The 25659-nt window shown below is 43.2% G+C and overlaps 1 long non-coding RNA gene across 1 annotated transcript; it reads right to left on the bottom strand.

The window, feature by feature from the left end:
• Positions 1-6550: 6550 nt before the first annotated feature.
• On the bottom strand, positions 6551-16526 carry LOC103626035 (uncharacterized). Its single transcript, XR_002268723.2, has 4 exons — positions 16508-16526; positions 16341-16415; positions 7062-7137; positions 6551-6643 (listed from the first exon to the last, which is right to left on the bottom strand). It is a non-coding gene; the product is annotated as an uncharacterized lncRNA (long non-coding RNA).
• Positions 16527-25659: the final 9133 nt, after the last annotated feature.

Here is a 25659-nt window from a genome sequence, read left to right on the forward strand (position 1 = left end):
ATGATAAATAACTGAACCATAATCGCACAAGAACAGTAAGATCAATGAAGACCGTTGGTGGGCATGTAAAATACCTATAGGACGCGGTGGCAGAGGATTGACAGCAGCGGCCGGCTCGACGACACTGTCAACGGCGGCGCCGATTAGGGTTGAGTTCGCGCGGAGACAAATGAAGGCGATTCACACTGCCGGAGTGGGGAAGGAGATTAGGAAGTTGCATTGTAAAGCATAAAATTAAAAAAATCAACTCGAGCACCTTGGAATCCGGACGACATAGCGACCGCGGACGTGAGCCAATGTGACGCGGGGCGCGCAAGATTGACAACGGCAGCGGCTCGACGATGCTGTGAACGGCGGCGGCGATTAATGTTGAGGGCGTGCGGCGGTGGAGGACGGTGAAACGGGCTGGCGGCGGCGGATGAACAAGAATCGCCCAGGCGACCGCTGAAGAAACGCGGCGAGTCGGCCAGGATGGTTGACCGCGCGGGGGTTAGGGTATAGAAGTGTTTGACCGCGTGGGAAGTGGGGTAGTGGGTCCATTCCTTTATTTCTGGAACGTGGGTCGGCTGAAGTAGTTATGCTAAATCACTATTATGTATAAACGGAAGAATGGAGTAGCGTAAACATGTAGGGCTCGCGGTTGTTACTCTGTTTACGCTAAAATGGGTTTCCGTTTACGCTAAATTTGTTCGCTTGCGTAAAAAGTGATTGGACGTGGGCTGGGGCCCTCTACAGTTATATAGAGCCCAGGACTCTTAATAGATAAACTATATATATATATGGTAGGTATAACGGAGCCCTGGGCTTCCAATAGTTAAAGGAAGCCCAGGCCGACCACCCCTACAAACTGGTTCAACCAAAGCGGCCAACCAGCCTGTCGGGTGCGCCACCTGCCCCACGTCTGTTAGCGCAAAAAAGGAATATATGCACGAGTCAAACACGATCCAATGCATGTGCGTAAATTTAGGAAAAAAATGTGTGGCGGTTTCTATTTTTAAATGCTTTATTTCCTCCATAAATTTAGGATCGCTGCAACAGCCATGCAGCTAGACACGTAAGGACCATTTTATGATATATACTGAGACTAAATATGCTACACTGTGTAGATAATTATGCAATTCGGTATACTGCGTAAAAATCTGTTACCAGCTGCATGCGCACGAATTTATGATGAAAATAATGTGCAATGAAAGGAAATGAATTGCATGCATAGAAAAAAAATCGTATTTAATGGTTAATTTGCTTCATAAATATACTATCCCTCCAACAACCATGTAGCTAAACACATTAGAACTAGTTTATGATTTATACTTATACTAATTATACTACGCGGTGTAGGTATTTATGCAATTCGGTACACTGCGTAAAAAATCTAGCATGTTGTTCACTGGTGGACGTATCTCCAGGTTGGAGAGTAAAAACCTTAAGTTTTAAGCATAAAATCTCTCAATTATAAGAGTAAATACCTGGCCAATGTGAGAGGTTGATAGCTCTGGTAGGTTGTTATTACGATCCTATTTTTATGACAGATTCGAAAAATATGGCAGCCGCATGAATGCAGTTTATATTTTTATACAGATCCAAAAATTATGGCAAAATGCATGCATGAGTCAAACATGTTCCCTTGCATGCGCGTAAATTTAGGAAAGATATGTGTGGCGGTTTCTATTTTAAATGCTTTATTTCCTCCATAAATTTAGGATCACTGCAACAGACATGCAACTAAAACTCGTAATGACCATTTTATGATATATAATAATACTAAATATGCTACACTGTGTAGATAATTATGCAATTCGGTATACTGCGTAAAAATCTGCTACCAGCTGCATGCACACGAATTTATGATGGAAAGAATATGCAATGAAAGAAAATGAATTGCATGCATAGAAACAAAAAATCGCATTTAATGTTTTATTTCCTTCATAAATATAGGATCCCTCCAACAACCATGCAGCTAAACGCATTAGAACTAGTTTATGATGTATAATGAAACAAATTATACTACACGATGTAGGTATTTATGCAATTTCTTACACTGCGTAAAAAATCTGGCATGTTGTTCACTGGTGGACGCATCTCCGGGTGGAGCGTAAAAACCTTAAGTTTTGAGCATAAAATCCATCAATTATAAGCGTAAATACCGAGTCAATTAGAAGTTGATAGCTTTAGTAGGTTGTTATTACGATCATATTTTCATGACAGATCCGAAAAACATGGCAGCCGCATGCATGCGGTTTCTATTTTTATACAGATCCAAAAAATATGGCAAAATCGTGGGAGTTTCCATTGCATGCGTGCAAATTACGAACAGCATAAATTAAGGAATTGTCTTTCCAATGTGCATGCAGTAAACTGATATACGAACTCTGTATTAAAGCATAAAATCGTACAGTTTTTAGCGTAAATAATACATGTGGTAGGCATAAAACACAATAAACGAAAAGAAAAATGCGCCGGATCGGAGGATGTCACGCGCGATCATCGCTGCGCGCATCTCGCCCCTTCCGTGACGTCGCTCGCTCGAACATCGCGCCTCATGTGTCGCCGTCGCTACTTGCACGTCGACGGGCGTCGCTTGCTCGCCGGCCTTAGAAGTGCCGCCTCCTCTGGGCTTTGGGGACGTCGCCGCTTGCCCGCACAAGGGCCTCGCTGCGGATCGAGGAACCTCCGCCACCGCGCGTCGAGGTAATGGAGTTGCGGCCACCGGCCTGGGATCCGCCGCCGCTGCCGCACAAGGGCGCTGCCGCCGCTCGCCCTCTGGATCGGGGGCCGCCACCGCCGGCCTGGTAACCGCCGCCACCGCATGTCGAGGTCGGGGAGCCACGTCCACCGCAGCCACTGGCCGGAGTCCACCGCCGCGCGCGCTATCGGGCAACCACCGTCGCTAATGAATCGAGATGGGGCGTGAAAAACTGAACCCTAGCACTCCGGGTCTTGTTTTATAGACGTCCGGATATGGTCCGGCTCGACCGGATTGCACTGTCTGGCCCAGGCTTCCTTTAGTTATTGGAAGCCTAGGGCTCCATATATATATATATATATATATATATATATATATATATATATATATATATATATATATATATATATATATATATATATATATATATATATATATATATATATATATATATATATATATATATATATATATATATATATATATATATGACAGGTATAATGGGAGCCCTGGGCTTCCAATAGTTAAAAGAAGTCAAGGTCGATCATCCTTGCAACCTGGTTTAACCCAGCGCACCGACTGGACCAGGCTGTCGGTTGCACCACCCGCGCCCACGATGTCCGCGCAAAAAAGAATGCATACATGAGTCAAACACGTCCCCTTGCATGCGCATAAATTTAGGAAAGATATGTGTGGTTGTTTCTATTTTTAAATGCTTTATTTCCTCCATAAATTTAGGATCGCTGCAACAGTCATGCAACTAGACTCGTAAGGACCATTTTATGATATATACTGCTACTAAATATGCTACCCTGTGTAGATAATTATACAATTCGGTATACTGCATAAAAATCTGTTACCAGCTGCATGCACACGAATTTATGATGAAAATAACGTGCAATGAAAGGAAATGAATTGCACGCATAAAAACAAAAAATCGTATTTAATGTTTTATTTCCTTCATAAATATAGGATCCCTCCAACAGCCATGCAGCTAAACATATTATATCTAGTTTATGATATATATTGATACAAATTATACTACATGGTGTAGTTATTTATGCAATTCGTTACACTGCATAAAAAATCTGGCATGTTGTTCACTGGTGGACGCATCTCCGGGTTGGAGCGTAATAACCTTAAGTTTTGAGCATAAAATCCTTCAATTATAAGCGTAAATACCGAGCCAATGTGAGAGGTTGATAGCTCTAGTAGGTTGTTATTACGGTCCTATTTTTATGGCAGATCCGAAAAACATGGCAGCCGCGTGCATACGGTTATACAGATCCAAAAATTATGGCAAAATGCATGCATGAGTCAAACACGTTCCCTTGCATGCGCGTAAATTTAGAAAAGATATATGTGGCGGTTTCTATTTTAAATGCTTTATTTCTCTATAAATTTAGGATCGCTGCAACAGTCATGCTGCTAAACTCGTAATGACCATTTTATGATATATACTGATACTAAATATGCCACACTGTGTAGATAATTATGCAATTCGATATACTGCGTAAAAATCTGTTACCAACTGCATGCACACGAATTTATGTTGGAAAGAATATGCAATAAAAGGAAATGAATTGCATGTATAGAAACAAAAAATCGCATTTAATGTTTTATTTTCTTTGTAAATATAGGATCCCTCCAACAGCCATGCAGCTAAACGCATTAGAACTAGTTTATGATATATACTGATACAAATTATACTACACGGTGTAGGTATTTATGCAATTCGTTACACTGCGTAAAAATCTGTCATGTTGTTCACTGGTGGACGCATCTCCGGGTGGAGCGTAAAATCCTTAAGTTTTGAGCATAAAATCCCTCAATTATAAGCGTAAATACTGAGTCAATGTGAGAGGTTGATAGCTCTAGTAGGTTGTTATTACTATCCTATTTATGACAGATCCGAAAATATGGCAGCCGCATGCATGTGGTTTCTATTTTTATACAGATCCAAAAATTATGGCAAAAATCGTGGGAGTTTCCATTGCATGCGCGCAAATTACGAACAGCATAAATCAAGAAATTGTCTTTCCAATGTGCATGCAGTAAACTGATATACGAACTCCGTGTTTAAGCATAAAATCGTACAATTTTTGGCGTAAATAATACATGTGGTAGGCATAAAACACAATAATCGAAAACAAAACTACGCCGGATCGGAAGATGTCACGCGCGATCATCGCTGCGCGCATCTCGGGCCTTCCGTGACACCGCTCGCTCGAAGATCGCGCCTCATGCATCGCCGTCGCTACTCGCACATCGACGGGTGTCGCTTGCTCGCCGGCGTTGGAAGTGCCGCCTCCTCGGGACCTTGAGGACGCCGCCGCTTGCCCGCACAAGGGCCCCGCTATCGCTCGCCCTCTGGATCGGGGAGCCGCCGCCACCGACCTGGGAACCGCCCCCACTACTCCGGATCGAGGAACCTCTGCCACCGTGCGTCGAGGTCATGGAGTTGCGGCCACCGGCTGGGGGTCCACCGTCGCGCACGCTCTAGGGCAACCGCCGTCGTCGCACGTGGCGTCGCTAATGAATCGGGGTGGAGCGTAAAAAACTGAACCCTAGCACTCAGGGTCCTGTTTTATAGACGTCCGGATGTGGTCCGGCTCGACCGGATTGCACCGTCCGACCTGGGCTTCCTCTAGTTATTGGAAGCCCAGGGCTTCTAATATATAAACTATATATATATACCCGTGCGTTGCAACAGAAACATGTAATAACACGATAACTTATGTATAAATGTGTGTTATAGCGTTATGAGAAAATGTTTTGTAATCTATTTGTGATCTTAGCCATACATAAATTTTATTATTTTAATCAATTGAAAGATTCATTACTGGAACGTATAAGGAACTGATAGAGATCGAATTTGTTTCAACGATTATGCTGAATTGAACCTTAATGCCATCATACCCAGTTAAGATATAGTTAACATCAAGGGGATTCCAATCAACACAATGAACATGTCCACTATAAGCTTTCTCAACCTAGAAATAAATAATAAATAACTTTTAACATTATAGTCCATACTGCATTTACAAACTCCATATCCTGAAAAAAATTCTAAAGGTACACCACATTAGGAAAGAAATATAATGTCACCCTGTTTGGAACAAGTAAAAAAACTGAACAAAATACTTTCGACCAATAAATCAGTCAGGATCAATTTCCCAACACATTATATCAGTTAAGTTAATGAAAATGAACTGTCATTCAACAAAAAAAATTAGAAACACAATTATCATGCAACAAGTATCTCAGGCCACTTTGACAAAATACATAGCTCTATGTGATTGCAATGGTCTCATTAAAACCAACAGCCCATCAACTCTTTGAGTGAAGTTATATTATTACAAAAGAAGCCACATTGCATTCATGGACTCGATTTTGGCCAAAAACATAGTTTATCCAATTAGATATAGAACAAGAAAATTGTCACCTTAACAGCTGGGGCAGTGCCAGTTCGAGCATCCCATAGAATAAGACAAGCATCATTACCCACACTACAAAACTCCTGCGCACTTCATCCCCAAATAAAAAAACAATATAGGGTATTAATATAAATAAAAATAAGGCATGTGTCAACATAGACATTCACAGAGAAGGCAGATGATCCTAGTTTAATTAACAATAACATCATTAAACAAATAGACGTGTTTTAACAATGAACATCTAAAAAATTGGAGTACATGTCTGCTTATGTATGTCCAATAGTTGTTTTGAAGGCAACCCGAAAAACAGAGAACATTGTTTACCTGGAAGGACAGAACTCAACATCTTCAACTGTGTTGTCATGTCCATGAAATATACCTCTAGGATCAACTTTAGGGTTCTCCTTTTCATTTGTAGTTTTAACAGACTGTTTGCTGCCAGATGCTCTAGGAGAAGACAAGGAATCCCCAAGGGCAGATATATGGTCTTGGATGCTCCACAAGACAACAGATTTGTCCTTTCCTATTTAAGTTTTGTATTTGAACAAAACACATGTTATTATTTATCAAAAGCACAGTAATCAATAACTTCTGAAAATGAACAATTCTTCTAGTTGAGCTAAAAAACATAATTTTATAGCCCCAAAAGTTCAAACAAATCATCTTATGTCCAAACTGAACTTTACACATGGTTATTACATAGGCTGAGATGGTGTAGCGGTGACTAAGGTTCCACTCCAAATATTCTTCATGTGCCTTAAAGTTGCCATGGCATCCTAAGGGAAAGGACACTTGCCAATGCAATAAAGAAACATATTGCCATTGAATGGAAGTTAGGTGGACCCAAGTCTTGTGCTCGAGATGTTCAAACAAACTGGATAAATAGTTGACTTCCAAAATAGTAGGAAAACACAAACATACAAGATGAAAAATAGGCTAACCTCCTGATAGGACATATGGTTCTGCTGGACACATGGCAAGCACAAATTCCGCATTTTCCTTATGTCCTGTTAATATCTGAACAAACAGTATATGCTAGTAAGCCCTGTGCCAAAGAAGAGTATATCTGGCACACTGAACAAAACTGAAAGTCGCCTAGAGGGGGTGGATAGGCGAAAACTGAAATTTACAACTTTAAACACACTACAAGTCGGGGTTAGCGTTAGAACAAATGTCAAGTCCGGGAGAGAGGGGAAAACAAATCAACCAAGAAGTAAAGCAGATGAACACGGTGATTTGTTTTACCGAGGTTCGGTTCTAAAGAACCTAGTCCCCGTTGAGGTGGTCACAAAGACCGGGTCTCTTTCAACCCTTTCCCTCTCTCAAACGGTCACCTAGACCGAGTGAGCTTTCTTCCTTGATTTCTCGGGTCACTTAGACCCCGCAAGGACCACCACACGATTAGTGTCTCTTGCTTCGCTTACAAGGTTTTGAGAATAAGAATGAGAGAAAGAAGAAAGCCAACCAAGCAACAAGAGCAACAAAGAAACACAAGAACGATCCTCTCTCAAGTCCTAAAACACTAGAATTGAATAGGGGACTTTGATCGGATCAGTGGCTTTGATTTGTGTCTTGGAGTGTTGCACTTTGCTCTTGTATTGAATGAGGAGTGATGAATCCTTGGATGGTTGGAGTGGAGGTGGTTGGGGGTATTTATAGCCCTCAACCACCAAAACAACCGTTGGGGGTGGCTGCTGTCGATGGGCGCACCGGACAGTCCGGTGCGCCAGCCACGTCACCCAACTGTTAGGGTTCGGGCGCAGACGATCGTTGGAGCCTATCCGGTGTCGCACCAGACATGTATTGTTCACTGTCCGGTGCGCCTCTGGCGGCTGCTCTGACTTCTGCGCGCACTGTCCGCGCACTGTAGCGTTTGCAGGTGTCTGTTGCAGTCAACCGTTACGCTGGTAGCCATTGCTCCGCTGGTGCACCGGACTGTCCGGTGGCACACCGGACAGTCCAGTGAATTATAGCGGAGCGCGGCCAGACAAACCCAAAGGTGAAGAGTTTGGAGCTGTACGGTCCTGGTGCACAGGACACTGTCCGGTGGCACACCGGACAGTCCGGTGCGCCAGACCAGGGCACCCTTCGGTTTCTTTTGTTCCTTTCTTTTTGAACCCTAACTTGATCTTTTTATTGGTTTGTGTTGAACCTTTATACACCTGTAGAATATTTAAACTAGAACAAACTAGTTAGTCCAATTATTTGTGTTGGGCATTCAACCACCAAAATTATTTATAGGAAAAGGTTAAACCCTATTTCCCTTTCAATCTCCCCCTTTTTGGTGATTGATGCCAACACAAACCAAAGCAAATATATAAGTGCAGAATTGAACTAGTTTGCATAAGGTAAGTGCATAGGTTTCTTAGAATTAAACCAATTTATGTTTTCACTAGATATGCATGGTTTGCTTTCTTTCTTTTAACATTTTGGACCACGCTTGCACCACTTGTTTTGTTTTTGCAAATTCTTTTGGAAAATCTTTTCAAAGTCTTTTGCAAATAGTCAAAGGTATATGAATAAGATTTCAAGAAGCATTTTCAGGATTTGAAATTTCTCTCCTGTTTTAAATGTTTTCCTTTGACCAAACAAAACTCCCCCTGAATGAAATTCTCCTCTTAGCTTTCAAGAGGGTTTTAATAGATATAAATTGGAAATGTATTTAGATGCTAGTTTTGAAAATATACTAATTGAAAATCAACATACCAATTTGAAATATATTAATTTTAAAATTTTCGAAAGGTGGTGGTGCGGGTGGTGGTGCGGTCCTTTTGCTTTGGGCTAATACTTTCTCCCCCTTTGGCATTAATCGCCAAAAACGGAGACTTTGTGAGCCCTCGTTACTTTCTCTCCCATTGGTACAAGTAATATAAGTGAAAGATTATACCAATTTGAGAGTGATGTGGAGTGATGGCAAAGGGTAAATGATACCGATAGAGTGGAGTGGAAGCCTTGTCTTCACCGAACACTCCATTTCCCTTTCAATCTACGACTTAGCATAGAAATACACTTGAAAACACATTAGTCGTAGACATAAAAGAGATATGATCAAAGGTATATAAATGAGCTATGTGTGCAATGTTTTAATCAAAATTCCGAGAATCAAGAATGTTTAGCTCATTCCTAAGTTTGGTAAAGGTTTCTCATCTAATGGCTTGGTAAAGATATCGGCTAATTGTTCTTTGGTGCTAACATAAGCAATCTTGATATCCCCCCTTTGTTGGTGATCCCTCAAAAAGTGATATCGAATGTCTATGTGCTTAGTGCGGCTGTGTTCAACGGGATTATCCGCCATACGGATTGCACTCTCATTGTCACATAGGAGAGGGACTTTGCTCAATTTATAGCCATAGTCCCTGAGGGTTTGCCTCATCCAAAGTAATTGCGCGCAACAATGGCCTACGGCAATGTACTCGGCTTCGGCGGTAGAAAGAGCTACTGAGTTTTGTTTCTTTGAAGCCCAAGACACCAGGGATCTTCCCAGAAACTGACAAGTCCCTGATGTGCTCTTCCTATCAATTTTACACCCTGCCCAATCAGCATCTGAATATCTTATTAAATCAAAAGTGGATCCCTTGGGGTACCAAAGTCCAAACTTAGGAGTATAAACTAAATATATCATGATTCTTTTCACGGCCCTAAGGTGAACTTCCTGAACCTTGCACACATGCATACGAAAAGCATAATATCTGGTCGAGATGCACATAAATAGAGTAAATATCCTATCATCGACCGGTATACCTTTTGATCTACAGACTTACCTCCTGTGTCGAAGTCGAGATGCCCATTTGTTCCCATGGGTGTCTTGATGGGCTTGGCATCCTTCATTCCAAACTTGTTAAGTATGTCTTGAATGTACTTTGTTTGGCTGATGAAGGTGCCCTCTTGGTGTTGCTTGACTTGAAATCCTAGGAAATACTTCAACTCCCCCATCATAGACATCTCGAATTTCTGTATCATGATCCCACTAAACTCTTCACAAGTAGATTTGTTAGTAGACCCAAATATGATATCATCAACATAAATTTGGCATACAAACAAATATTTTGCAATAGTTTTAGTAAAGAGAGTAGGATCGGCTTTTCCGACTTTGAAGCCATTAGTGATAAGGAAATCTCACAGGCATTCATACCATGCTCTTGGTGCTTGCTTAAGCCCATAGAGCGTCTTTGAGAGTTTATAGACATGGTTAGGGTACTCACTATCTTCAAAGCCTGGAGGTTGCTCAACATGGACCTCTTCCTTGATTGGTCCATTGAGGAAGGCACTCTTCGCGTCCATTTGGTAAAGCTTAAAGCCATGGTGAGTAGCATAGGCAAGTAATATACGAATTGACTCAAGCCTAGCTATTAGTGCATAAGATTCACCGAAATTCAAACCTTTGACTTGTGAATAACCTTTGGCCACAAGTCGGGCTTTGTTCCTTGTCACCACACCATGCTCATCTTGCTTGTTGCGGAATACCCACTTGGTTCCTACAACATTTTTGGTTAGGACGTGGAACTAAATGCCATACTTTATTCCTCGTGAAGTTGTTGAGCTCCTCTTGCATTGCCAGCACCCAATCCGAATCTCTTAGTGCATCCTCTACCCTGTATGGCTCAATATAGGAGACAAAAGAGTAATGTTCACAAAAATGAGCAACTCGAGATCTAGTAGTTACCCCCTTATGGATACCACCAAAAATGGAGTTGACAGGGTGATCTCTTTGAATTGCTTGGTGGACTCTTGGGTGTGGCGGTTCTTGACCCTGTATCTCTTGATCATCTTCCTTGTCTTGATCAATTTCATCTCCCCCTTGATCATTGTCCTCCTCTTGAGGTGGCTCGTCCTCTTGATCTTCATCATCATTGTCTTGAGCTTGGTCCTCATCTTGAGTTGGTGGAGATGCTTGATTGGAAGATGACGGTTGCTCTTGTTCATGAGTGGGCTCTTCGGATTCCTTAGGGCACACATCCCCAATGGACATGTTCCTTAGCGCCACGCATGGAGCCTCTTCATCATCTAATTCATCAAGATCAACTTGCTCCACTTGAGAGCCATTAGTCTCATCAAATACAATGTCACAAGAAACTTCAACTAACCCAGTGAATTTATTGAAGACTCTATATGCTCTTGTGTTTGAGTCATAACCAAGTAAAAACCCTTCTACAGCCTTAGGAGCAAATTTAGATTTTCTACCTCTTTTAACAAGAATAAAACATTTGCTACCAAAGACTCTAAAATATGAAACATTGGGCTTTTTACCGTAAGGAGTTCATAAGATGTCTTCTTGAGGATTCGGTGAAGGTAGAGCTGGTTGATGGAGTAGCAGGCAGTGTTAATCGCCTCAGCCCAAAATCGGTCCGGAGTCTTGTACTCATCAAGCATGGTCCTCGCCATGTCTAGTAGAGTTGAATTCTTCCTCTCCACTACACAATTTTGTTGAGTTGTGTAGGGAGAAGAGAACTCATGCTTGATGCCCTCCTCCTCAAGAAATCCTTCAATTTGAGAGTTTTTAAACTCCGTCCCACTATCGCTTCTTATTTTCTTGATCCTTAATCCGAACTCGTTTTGAGCCCGTCTCAAGAATCCCTTTAAGGTCTCTTGGGTTTGTGATTTTTCCTGCAAAAAACACCCAAGTGAAGCGAGAATAATCATCCACAATTACTAGACGGTACTTACTCACGCCGATGCTTATGTAAGCAATTGGGTTAAATAGATCCATGTGGAGTAGTTCTAGTGGCCTGTCCGTTGTCATGATGTTTTTGTGTGGATGGTGGGTACCAACTTGCTTTCCTACTTGACATGCGCTACAAACTCTGTCTTTCTCAAAATGAACATTGGTTAGTCCCAAAATGTGTTCTCCCTTTAGAAGTTTGTGAAGATTCTTCATCCCAACATGGGCTAGTCGACGATGCCAGAGCCAACCCATATTAGTCTTAGCAATTAAGCAAATATCGAGTTCAGCTTTGTTAAAATCAACTAAGTATAGCTGACCCTCTAATACTCCCTTAAATGCTACTGAATCATCACTTCTTCTAAAGACAGTAACACCTATATCCGTAAAAAGACAGTTGTAACCCATTTTGCATAATTGAGATACAGAAAGCAAATTGTAATCTAAAGAATCTACAAGAAAAACATTGGAAATGGAATGGTCAGGTGATATAGCAATTTAACCAAGTCCTTTGACCAAACCTTGATTTCCATCCCCGAATGTGATAGCTCTTTGGGGATCTTCGTTTTTCTCGTAGGAGAACATCCTTTTCTCCCCTATCATGTGGTTTGTGCACCTGCTATCAATTATCCAACTTGAGCCCCCAGATGCATAAACCTACAAAACAAATTTAGGCCTTGTTCTTAGGTACCCAAACGGTCTTGGGTCCTTTCACATTAGAAACAAGCACCTTGGGTACCCAAACACAAGTCTTTGTCTGATTTGCCCCCAACATATTTGGCAACTACTTTGTCTGATTTGTTAGTTAAAACATAAGATGCATCACAAGTTTTAAATGAAATGTTAGGCTCATTTGATGCAGTAGGAGTTTTCTTTTTAGGCATTTTAACATGTGTAGAATGCCTAGAGCTAGATGTCTCATTCTTATACATAAAAGCATGGTGAGAAACAGAATGAGACTTCTTAGCATGAATTCTCCTAATTTTGTGTTCGGGATAACTAGCAGGATATAAAATATAGCCCTCGTTATCCTGAACCATGGGAGCCTTGCCCTTAACAAAATTAGACAATCTTTTAGGGGCATTAAGTTTGACATTGCTTCCCTGTTGGAAACAATGCCATCCTTGATGCCAGGGCGTCTCCCATTATAGAGCATGCTTCTAGCAAATTTAAATTTTTCATTTTCTATCTCATGCTCATTGATTTTAGCAGTTAGTTGAGCTATATGATCATTTTGTTGTTTAATTAAAGCAAGGTGATCATGAATAGCATCAACATTAATATCTCTACATCTAGTACAAATAGTAACATGATCAACAGTAGATGTAGAGGGTTTGCAAACATTTAATTCATCTATCTTAGATTTTAGCATGGCATTTTCATATCTAAGGTAGGAAATAGATTCATTGCAAACATTCAAATCTTTAGCCTTTGAAATTAAACTAGCATCTTCAATTTTAAGGCTAGAAATTGATTCATTCAACTTATCAATCTTAGCAATAAACTAGCATTTTCATTTCTAAGACTGACAATAGAATCATCACAAGCACTTAACTTTTCAACCTTAGTAATTAAACTAGCGTCTTGTGCTCTAAGGTTGGAAATAGTGTCATGGCAAATGCTAAGCTCTTTAGTCAAGTTTTCACATTTTTCTATCTCCTGAGCATAAGCATTTTTAACTTTAACATGCTTTTTGTTTTCCTTAATAAGGAATTCCTCTTGACTATCCAAGAGTTCATCCTTCTCATGAATAGCACCTATCAATTCATTCAATTTTTCTTTCTGTTGCATGTTAAGGTTGGCAAAAAGGGTAAGCAAATTATCCTCATCTTCACTAGAGCTACCCTCATCACTAGATGTTGTATATTTAGTGGAGGCTCTAGATTTTACCTTCTTCCTTTTGTCATCCTTTGCCATGAGACACTTATGGCCGACGTTGGGGAAGAGAAGACCCTTGTTGACGACGATGTTGGCGGCATCCTCGTCGGAGGAGGAGTCGGTGGAGCTCATGTCGGAGTCCCATTCCCGACACACGTGGGCATCGCCGCCCTTCTTCTTGTAGTACTTCTTCTTTTCCTTCCTCTTTCACTTCTTGTTGTCACCCCTGTCACTATCACTTGACATAGGACATTTAGCTATAAAGTGACCGGGCTTACCACATTTGTAGCACACCCTTTTGGAATGGGGCTTGAAGTCTTTCCCCTTCCTTTGCTTAAGGATTCGGCGAAAGCTCTTGATGATGAGCGACATCTCCTCGTTGTCGAGCTTGGAGGCATCGATGGGGAGCCTACTTGATGTAGACTCTTCTTTCTTCTCCTCTGTCTCTTTGAATGCGACGGGTTGCACCTTGGGTGTGGAGGTGCCGCCTTGCTCCAAGTTGACGATTTGTTTGGAGCCTTTGATCATCAATTCAAAGCTCACAAACTTTCCTATAACCTCCTCGGGACACATTAGATTATATCTAGGATCACCACGTATTAATTGAACTTGCGTAGGATTGTGAAAAATGAGTGATCTTAGAATAACCTTGACCATTTCATGGTCATACCATTTGGTGCTCCCGAGGTTGCGCACTTGATTCACCAAGGTCTTGAGCCGGTTGTATATAGCTTGTGGCTCCTCTCCTTGGTTGAGGATGAAACGACCGAGCTCCCCCTCGATCGTCTCCCATTTGGTGATCTTGGTCACCTCATCTCCCTCGTGCGCGGTCTTGAGCACGTCCCAAATCTCCTTAGTGCTCTTCAACCCTTGCACTTTACTATACTCCTCTCGACATAGAGAGGCGAGGAGTATAGTAGTGGCTTGGGAGTTGAAGTGCCGGATTTGGGTGACCGCGTCCGAGTCGTAGCCTTCGTCCCCCACGAATGGTACCTGTGCTCCATACTCAACAATATCCCATATACTTGCGCAGAGTGAGGTTAGGTGATGCCTCATTTTATCACTCCACAAACAATAATCTTCACCATCAAAATATGGTGGTTTGCCTAATGGAACGGAAAATAAAGGAGCGCGTTTAGAAATGCAGGGATAGCGTAAGGGGATCTTACTAAACTTCTTACTCTCATGGCGCTTAGAAGTGACGGACGCGGCGTCAGAGCCAGAGGTGGATGGCGATGAAGAATCGGTCTTGTAGTAGACCACTTTTTTCATCTTCTTCTTGTCGCCACTCCGATGCGACTTGACGTGGGGAGGTGATTTCTCCCTTCCTTTGGCGCCGGACTCTCTTGATGGGGCCTTCCCGTGGCTTGTGGCCTTATCGTCGATTTCCATCTCCCTCTTGGCGGATCCTCCCGACATCAATTCGAGTGGTTAGACTCTAAATCAAGTACTGGCTCTAATACCAATTGAAAGTCACCTAGAGGGGGGTTGGATAAGCGGAAAGTGAAATTTACAACTTTAAACACACTACAAGCCGGGGTTAGTGTTAGAACAAATGTCAAGTCCGGGAGAGAGGGGAAAACAAATCAACCAAGAAGTAAAGCGAATGAACACGGTGATTTGTTTTACCGAGGTTCGATTCTAAAGAACCTAGTCCCCATTGAGGTGGTCACAAAGACCGGGTCTCTTTCAACCCTTTCCCTCTCTCTCAAACGGTCACCTAGACTGAGTGAGCTTTCTTCCTTGATTTCTCGGGTCACTTAGACCCCGCAAGGACCACCACACGATTGGTGTCTCTTGCTTCGCTTACAAGGCTTTGAGAATAAGAATGAGAGAAAGGAGAAAGCCAACCAAGCAATAAGAGCAACAAAGAAACACAAGAACGATCCTCTCTCAAGTCCTAAAACACTAGAATTGAATTGGGGACTTTGATCGGATCGGTGGCTTTGATTTGTGTCTTGGAGTGTTGCACTTTGCTCTTGTATTGAATGAGGAGTGATGAAAGCTTGGATGGTTAGAGTGGAGGTGGTTGGGGATATTTATAGCCCTCAACCACCAAAACAACCATTGGGGGTGGCTGCTGTCGATAGGCGCACCGGATAGTCCGGTGCGCCAGCCATGTCATCCAACCGTTAGGATTCGGGCGCAGACGACCGTTGGAACTTTGTCTTCCAGTGGCACCGGACAGTCCGGTGCCGCACCAGACAGGTACTGTTCAATGTCTGGTGTGCCTCTGGTGGCTGCTTTGACTTCTGCGCGCACTGTAGCATTTGTAGGTATATGTTGCAGTCGACCGTTGCGCTGGTAGCCGTTGCTCCGCTGGTGCACCGGACAGTCCGGTGGCACACCGGACAGATTGATGAATTATAGCGGAGCGCGGCCAGAGAAACCCGAAGGTGAAGAGTTTGGAGCTATACTGTCCTGGTGCACCGGACACTGTCTGGTGGCACACCGGACAGTCCGGTGCGCCAGACTAGGGCACCCTTTGGTTTCTTTTGCTCCTTTCTTTTTGAACCCTAACTTGATCTTTTTATTGATTTGTGTTGAACCTTTATGCACCTGTAGAATATTTAATCTAGTGCAAACTAGTTAGTCCAATTATTTGTGTTGGGCATTCAACCACCAAAATTATTTATAGGAAAAGGTTAAACCCTATTTCCCTTTCAAAAACAATGAATCATACCAGATCAGGGCGAGACTCGCTTGCTCCTAGGACAACATGTCTATTTGGTTGTGCTTCAACATCCCAAATAAGTACCTGGATGACAATGGGAAAAAGGTTGACATCATTCCAACTGTAACACATTATGGCTCACAAGAATTAAACAGCATCATAAGGTCTGAACATACATCTGGACTGTCAGTGTTCTATGGAAGTTCCCTGATTTTCTTAACCTGTTTGCAAGGTAAAGACATATAATGCATCAAGGTTGAAAAAAAGTTGAGCTTGAGGTTCGCATTGTTTGAGGTTCTAATTCTGACATCTCTTAAACTGAAAGGCAGAGATCCGGGCATTTATACATGAAAAAAGGAAAAAATCATCCAATCCAGAAACCAAACAAACTGAAACCTAAAACCAATAAAACCTTTTGGCGGATTTCTAGCCCAAGGTAGTTCTGACGCTTGACAGAATTCTTCGTGTGCCAAATCAAGAACCTCCCACTCCCTGGACATCAAGATTCCCTAAGAACATCCTCCTTCAAGCAACCCATTGCCAGTATAAAATAAAATAAATAAAAGTAGCACTTGCGCACCGTAGCCGATGTCGACCATGAGGGGAAGCAAGGGGTCGTCGAACACCTCCTTCCACTCTGGCGGCCCGTGGGCTCCTACGCACCGCAAAACAGAGCACAAATTAACGGAAAATACGAGTGCCTATGCTCGCTTGGCAATCTTGAAAAAATGGGTGAGGAATTAGGAGTGCTTTACCGAGAAGGATGAGCTGAGCGGGTTCACATGCTGCTGTATGCGCATGTGATGGCCCCTCTGCGTACAGAGATGGATCAGCGGTAAGATTGGAATAGCACCGGGGGTACGGACGAAGAGAAGAAGGGTGACGACAGACGTTGGGGTACAGAGGCCAGAGGTTGAGGTTGGCGTACTCCTTGTCCACGGCGTCTGGGCTCTGCGCAGCGGAACAACGGGCCCGGGACGAGAGAGGGCAGCGGGCGGAGGGGAGGCGGAGGAGGCGCCAGCACACTGTGGTCGCAGCCGTCCAAGCCATACAGCACACGGTGGCGAAGGAGCCGAGCCAGAGGCAGGTGCGCTTGTTGGGCTCTCAGATCTTGGCCACCCACTTGCCCCACGCCGCGGTACTCGCACATCGTGTTCTGTGGCCGCCCTTCCCCCACGGTGGGCCCTTCTTCCATGCGTGCTTGCGACTGTAGCACGGGCATGGACACCGGGACGCGGAATCGCGGATTCGATGGGGACGCGGAATCGCGGAATCGCGCTCACCCCTCAGGGCGAATGCCGGAGATGGCGGCCCAGGGCATGGCCCCCAGGGTGAGGCCGCGTGCCCACGAGCAGGAGGGAGCTTTGGAGCTGGGCGTGGCAGGGTGGACCACAGATGGATCTGGGTGAGGAGGAGGCGTGCCAGACCACCGGAGGCCGGAGGGAGCTGCAGCTGCTGTAGGGAGGTGGGCCAGGCAGGAGCCGTGACGTGCAGCGCCGTGGCGGCCGATTTCGGGAGGCGAGTGCGGTAATGGAGGGTTTCCTAGGATTGCGCGAGGGGGAGCACAGACGCGGGGCGATGGATGAATCCTGTGATTGCGCCTATGGAAGGTTGCCGAAGGAAGGTGCGCGAGGGGCGTTGATGGCGGGGCGGCTTGAGCAGGACACACAGGGCGATGATTCCTGGGATTGTGCGAGGGGAAGGACGGGTAGAACCACGGTGCACTTGTGGACGCCTACAATAGCGTCTTATAGAGTAGTAGTAATATATATATATATATATATTAGTGCTATATCGCATGGAATGGAAGTTCTTTTTGTTTTCCCGAAATAACATCCAGAGATGTACATGTTTGCAATATAATAGTAAAGAACTGTTTCTTTTGTGCAGAATCTACCTCAAACGGTGCACTTGGGGCATTTGTGTTTTTTTTAATTTAATTTTAGCTAGGCGTGAGATGTACGTGGGAATGAGAATGAGGTTTGCGGGAAGGGGGAATGAGAAATGCAGAACAAGGAATGAGAATGGCAGGGAATGGTGGTAGAACATGAGAATGGACTGTGCAGGGAGGGGGGAATGGGAAAGACAGAACAGGGAATGAGAATGACAACTGTGCGGGGAGGGGGAATCGAAAGGCAGAACAGGGAATGGGAATGTCAGAACACGGAATGACAGCCTACGCCTTACTGCCTTAATAAGTAGTAGAGATGGGTACTAGATATTTCTGTTTAATAGTGAGGGCGTTAAGGTGACGAAAAATCCACACAAAACGCCAGGATTTGTCCTTCTTTCGAACCAAAAGTATCACACAGGAGAATGAGCTAGTACTATGTTGTATAATACCAGAATGAAGCAGGTCAGCAACGTGGGCTTGGATTTCATCTTTGACAGCGGGGGCGTATATGTATGGTCGAATAAAGATAGGTTGTGCTCCTTGAATCAAGGGCATGGTTGGTCACATGATCGAGATGGTGGTAGACCTTTAGGCACTTCAAAGACTAGTTGATGCTGCTGCAAGACCAAAGAAATTATGGGATCCAAATCTGTTGGCAAAGAAGTATTAGTGTCAGACTACAAGAGATACATGACATGTAGCATGTCAAGTTGATATGAGTGTTGAACCTTGCCCTGCAGAACATTGAGTTTCCCTCGGTATGACATTAGCAACCACTTATCTTTCCAATGGATCTTCGTATGGATGAATTGCTCGAGACAGTCCATTAGGATGACCTCATATGCAGACAATGGAAAGACTCTAAAATTAGTATAAAAGGAGTACCCATGTATTGTCCATTTGGCAGGATTCAACACATGTGTGCAATGAACATGGCCACCATCAGCAACCTTCACTGAAACTGGAGAAGATAACATAGACACCCTAGGAGGTTAGTAGCTAAAAAGTACTGACAAATGAATGGCAGTTGCCTAAATCAACTAAAATGGAAATGGGGTGGCCTTGATAGTCACCACATAACTATAATGTCCTAGAGACTGCTGCAACTGAAAATGGGAGCAACTCCTCAAAGGAATTTATCAGTATCGGGCCGACACGAGCTTCAGCAGGGTCATCCCACAATTCCCACATTTCTTCCAAAACATGCAGCTGGACGGTGGAAGAACAATAGTGACCATGGAACCACTTTTCATCACATTTATCTAGAATATGCTTTCAAGGAAGAAAGCTTATCGTTCATGGAACATCTACGAGGAGTGTGAGGACGTTTGCTGACATCGAGAAGAGGCTTCTCAGTAGGTGGAGGTCGGGGCAACGACTTTGGATGCTGAAGAGGAGTAGATCCCCGAGCATATACAGGCTTGAGAACATCCAACCGAGTGGGCTCCAAGACTTCTGTTGGGGATATGCTTCATAGCCGAAGATCCTGAAGAAAGAAACACCTTCAGCAGGTCCTCTCAAAAGCAATGTCGAAGCTATCACCTATAAAGCTTCGGCATAATGACATGTCTCAAAACGAAGGAGTGAACTGACTTAAAGATGAAATGACCAATAGACCCATGATAGTTTGTGTCATGATTGCAATCTATTGTAAAGGGCATAAATGTATTTTCACACAGGTTGCGTCATGTGCCTATAAATAGATGAACAGTACCCCCGTACTGTTCATGCAATATTGTAATCGCTTGCATGCGACACTTGGATTATTGCCTTCTATCAAGACGAAGGTATAAATGTGATTAAATGTTATGTTTTAATATTTGAATTTATATAATGAAATATATGAATAAGCTTATGTGTTTTGATATATTATTCCTTCATGTCTTATATTTTATATTTCATCTTTCATTATTTCACAATTCTAGTTACGAAGGTATGATCTTTGTGATTGTTGCCCATGACCTTCGTCCGAAGTTCATTATATCCTTGGGGAGATAATGCTTCGATGGACGAAGGTCGTTAACATTTAACATTTTATGTTGCCTTGTTCTTAATTCGAAGCATTTGAGAACAAGTCCCCAACATTGGCGCCCACCTCCGGTGAACTCACTTCCACTTTTTGAGCTGATGGCTTCGTTCAACAACCAAGTTGAAGCTGCTTCGGCTATGAAGCTGGTGCTCCCGATAACAGGTGGTTCATGTTCAGAGCTGGCCAACAAGAAGCAGAAGGAGGCTCAGAGAAGGGTATAGCATGTCGGGGTGCAGGGACCCTTCATCAAGTCGAAATGGTCTCACATCCCAATTACCTTCTCCCAGGAGGACCTTCAGCTCAAGGATTACCCTCACAATGATGTTATGGTCATTTCTTGTGTCATCAAGGGATTTCTGGTCCACAATGTTCTGGTTGATACGGGCAGTGCAGCGGATATTATATTTGCCAAGGCCTTCAGACAGATGCAAGAGCTAGAGGATAAGATTCATGATGCTATACACCCTCTTTGTGGCTTCGGAGGAAGGCAGATTGTAGCACTCGGCAAGATCATGATGCCAGTGACTTTCGGATTTGTCAACAATACAAGGACTGCGCAAGTTGTGTTTGATATTGTCGACATGGAGTACCCCTACAATGCAATCATTGGTCGTGGGACACTCAATGCTTTTGAAGCAATTCTTCATCCAGCATATCTATGCATGAAGATACCTTCGGATCAAGGGCCTATTGCTATTCATGGAAGTCAGGAAGCTGCCAGAAAGGCTGAAGGAAACTGGATAGGTTCAAAAGCAATCCATGATATAGATGGAGCCGAAGCTTGTGAGCAGTATAAGTACAGAAGGGAGAAGGCTGCTTCGGCTGATCAGCCGAAGCCCATGCTTTTATGTGAAGATATAGCAGAGAAGAAGGTGTTGTTGGGATCTCAATTATCTGAGGAGCAGGAGAAAACTCTAATAAGGTTTTTGTTCAACAACAAAGATGTCTTCGCATGGTCAGCCAACGATCTCTGTGGTGTCAATAGGGACGTTATTGAACATTCGCTCAATGTCGATCCATCCTTTAGACCCAGAAAGCAGAGGCTTCGGAAAATGTCTGATGACAAAGCCAAAGGTGCTCGGAATGAAGTAAAAAGACTTCTTAGTGCTGGAGTCGTCAGAGAAGTAAAATACCCAGAATGGCTAGCCAACACTGTTATGGTGAAGAAGGCCAATGGTAAATGGAGAATGTGCATTGATTTTACCGATCTCAACAAGGCTTGTCCAAAGGATGAGTTCCCATTACCAAGAATAGATTCTCTAGTAGATGCAACAGCTTTGTCAGAGCTCATGAGTCTGCTAGATTGTTATTCAGGCTACCACCAAATCTGGATGAAGAAGGAAGATGAGCCAAAAACCAGCTTCATAACCCCCAGTGGTACATATTGTTATCTTCGGATGCCTGAGGGGCTCAAGAATGCTGGAGGAAGCTTTAGTAGAATGACAGCCAAAGTCCTTCGCTCTTAGATAGGCAGAAATATGCTAACATATGTTGATGATATCATAGTAAAGAGCACGAAGCAGGAAAATCATATTGCTGATCTGCAGGAAACATTTGCTAATTTTAGGCAAGCTGGCCTTAAATTTAATCCAGAGAAATGTGTCTTCGGAGTAAAGAAGGGAAAATTCCTTGGTTGTCTAGTTTCAACGAAAGGGATCGAAGCTAATCCGAACAAAATCGAAGCTATTCTTCGGATGGAGCCGCCAAGCACAAAGAAAGGGGCTCAACGGCTAACAGGAAGACTGGCATCTTTGAATCGATTCATATCTAGATCAGCAGAGAGAAATTTACCATTCTTTGAAGTGCTGAAGTCGGCCGAAGTCTTTCAATGGGGATCAGCTCAGCAGAAAGCCTTCGAAGAGCTGAAGCAATACCTGATAGATCTAACAATGCTAACTCCACCCACACCAGGGGCTCCTCTACTATTGTATGTGACAGCTTCACACTCTGCAGTAAGTGTGGCGCTTGTACAGGAGAAGCTTGAAGGACAAACTAAAAAGCAAGTCCCAGTATATTTTGTCTCTGAAGTATTAAGCTTATCAAAGAAAAATTGCACAGAATTGGAGAAAGTGTTGTATGATGTATTAATGGCCTCCAAGAAGCTTCGGCATTATTTTCAAGCTTACCATATAATTGTTCCCTCGTCACAGCCTCTGAAGGATATTATGAGGAACAGAGAAGCTACTAGAAGGGTTGGAAAGTGGGCCGCGGAGCTCAATGAATTCACCATTGACTACGTGCACAGATCTTCAATTCAATCCCAGGCGCTAGCAGACTTCATCACTGACTGGACGCCAGGGGCTCACGAAGAAGGGACAAGCAAGGATACCGAAGCTTGGACGGTGTTCTGCGATGGTTCTTGGGGAACCTTCGGTGCAGGAGCAGCTGCGGTCTTAGTGGCACCTTCAAAAGTCAAAACATGTTTTGCAGTCAAATTGGATTTCAGTTGCACAAATAATATTGCTGAGTACGAAGCACTTCTATTAGGGCTTCAGAAACTAAGGGCAATGGGAATAAGAAGGGCCATCCTAAAGACTGATTCTCAAGTTATTGCTGGCCATGTGGATAAAAGCAGCAAGGCACGATATCCGAAGCTTGAAAAATATCTGGATGCAGTCCCGAAGGTTGGAAGCTTCCTTCGAAGGTTTTTCCATCAAAAATATTCCAAGAGGTGAAAATGAGCATGCAGATTTGCTAGCCAAATCAGCGGCTCAGGGGCTCCCCCTACCCTCCGAAGTATTTTTTGAAGCAATAAAAGCACCTTCGGTTGAGCTCATGGAGAGAGCAGTGCTTACTATCTCTCCAGTACACAGTGAAGACTGAAGAACTGAAATAATATCTTTCCTTCAAGGCAATTGTCTTTCAAGTGACGAAGCTTATAACAAAAGAATGGAGGCAAGAACAAGACCATATGTGACGATAGAAGGGGAATTGTATAAATATGGAGTTTGTTCACCACTCCTCAAATGTTTATCAAGAACCGAAGGTATGGAATTAATGAAAGAGATACATGCAGGTTTGTGTGGATCTCACATTGGATCTAGGCCCTTGATGGGAAAAGTTTTTCGACAAGGATTTTATTGGCCGAAAGCAGCTTCGGATGGAGCAGAATTAGTCCAAAAATGCGAAGGCTGTCAAAAATGTGCAAGGGATCAGAAGCAACCTTCGTCTCTCACTCAATTAATACAACCCACTTGGCCATTGCAAAGGTGGGGCCTCGATTTGCTAGGCCCACTTCCACCAGCACAAGGAAATCTAAAATATGTTGTGGTGGCGGTAGAGTATTTTTCCAAGTGGATTGAGGTAAAGCCTTTAGCCACAATAACTTCGGTCACAGTCCAGAAATTTTTATGGCAAAATATTGTTTGTCGCTTCGAAGTGCCGAAGGCTATTACTGTGGACAACGGGACACAATTCGATGCTGACGCTTTCAAAGAATTCTATGAACAAATTGGCACGAAGATTCATTTTGCATCGGTTAGACATCCGGAGTCAAACGGACTTGTTGAAAGAGCTAATGGCATTATAATGACGGGAATAATGAAGTTAATCTTCAATCAGCCCAGTGGAAAGTGGCCAGATGAATTGATCAAAGTGGTGTGGAGCCACAACACAACAATATCAAGGTCAACAGGCTTTACACCATTCAAATTACTGTTTGGTGACGAAGCAATAACCCCAGAAGAAACTAAGGCAGGATCAATAAGAACAGTGGCTTCGGCAGAGGACGAAGCTGATTGTTCTGTGACAAAAGTTGCTATAGAAGGGATCAGGCTTCAGGCCATCGAGAACATCAATAAATATCAAGCCGAAACAATAAAGTGGCGTGACAGAAAAGTTCGGCTAAAGAACATCAAGCCAGGGCATTTGGTGCTTCGGAGAGTTGCCAACCCAGATACAGTAGGCAAGCTACAGTTGAAGTGGGAAGGACCTTTTCTGGTAGTATCTTCGTCAAGACCCGGCTCTTACAGACTGAAGGATATGGACGGCAACGACATTCCTAGATCTTGGAATGCGGATGAGCTTCGGCGATATTATGTTTAGCTTGATGTAATCTTTTTATTTTTCCTATGGCACCCTTTTCCTTTTCGAAGGGGGAGAAAGGTTTTTAATGGGGCCATAGCATGTAATTTCTCTTTTTCTTATTCAGCTCTACGAGAGCAAAATCTCCCAAAAATGTAAATGTAAAAACTGAGCATGCACCATCGAGTGCAGGCAAAAAGGAAAAAACAGGGAGAAGCTCGAAAGTCATCCCTAAGGGGATGCAGAGCACGACGAAGCTACAAAAAGTCGTTCCTAAGGGAGTGCAGCGTAAGTTTTCTGCTCAAAATTCATTCCCAAGGGAATGCAGAGCTTACAGCGAAAAGTCAACGCTGATATCGCCGAAATATAAGGCGAAGCGCGAAAAGTCAACGCGATACCGCCGAAATAGAAGGCGAAGAAGTTCAAAAGACGTTCCTAAGGGGATGCAGAACTTACAGCGAAAAGTCAGCGCTGATACACTGAAAAATAAGCGGTGAAGCCGAAAAATAAACGGCAAAGAGACTTCGGTCATTCTCAAGGGAATGAAGGCTATGGTTGTGGCTTCGTATGCGTGTGTTTGGATATTCATTTGCACGACACATTACATCATACATTTGCATTCATAAACATTCATTTAGACATCCATAGGATCATCATCATCATAACACAGGCTTCGGCAAAAGAAAAAAGAAGCAGTTTTATGCTTCATTGTGCACGAAAAGAAGGGAAGGTGTTTTTCGCCTTCGGCTCAAAAGTGCTAATTTCGTTCACATCGAAGCACTTCATACATTGATGGAAAGGTAAAAATATATTATTACAAGGTATGGACAAAATTTACAGAGTAAGATCTAATTCTTAAATTACAATATTCTTTACAAAGGTTATTACAAGTGTTCTTAGAGTTTTTTCTACAGCTATCTAGTCAAGCTTCATCATTATCTATTAAGCTTCGGCTTTGTGCTCTTCAGCTTCGTCAACTTGTTCCTCAGCTTCATCATCCTGTACATATTAAAGTATTGTAAGGAAAATTCAAGTTTAAAGAAAAAGGTAAACACAAGGTATGATTTTGTTACCGGCTTAAGATGACTTCGAGCTTCGTCATCAGCTATGCTTCGTCCACCCTTCGTCCATACTAGTTTTATAAATCTGTTTCCTATGCTTCGGGCAAGACTGGGAATATTAACCAGACCTGCTGGTGATAAACCAAAGTTGGGTCTATTGACAACCTTTCCATGTGTGCAACCAGATTTCAGGAAGGCGACAGCTGTGCCTCGAGAAGCTATCAGGGCACAGAAATCACCATGTCCGGCTATGATTTCATCAAGGTCATCAATTTCACCTTCAATATGTTCGAAGGCCCCTGGCAAGTCTTCAGTCGAAGG

Source organism: Zea mays, chromosome 4, assembly GCF_902167145.1.
Source record: "Zea mays cultivar B73 chromosome 4, Zm-B73-REFERENCE-NAM-5.0, whole genome shotgun sequence".
Classification (NCBI taxonomy): Eukaryota; Viridiplantae; Streptophyta; class Magnoliopsida; order Poales; family Poaceae; genus Zea; species Zea mays.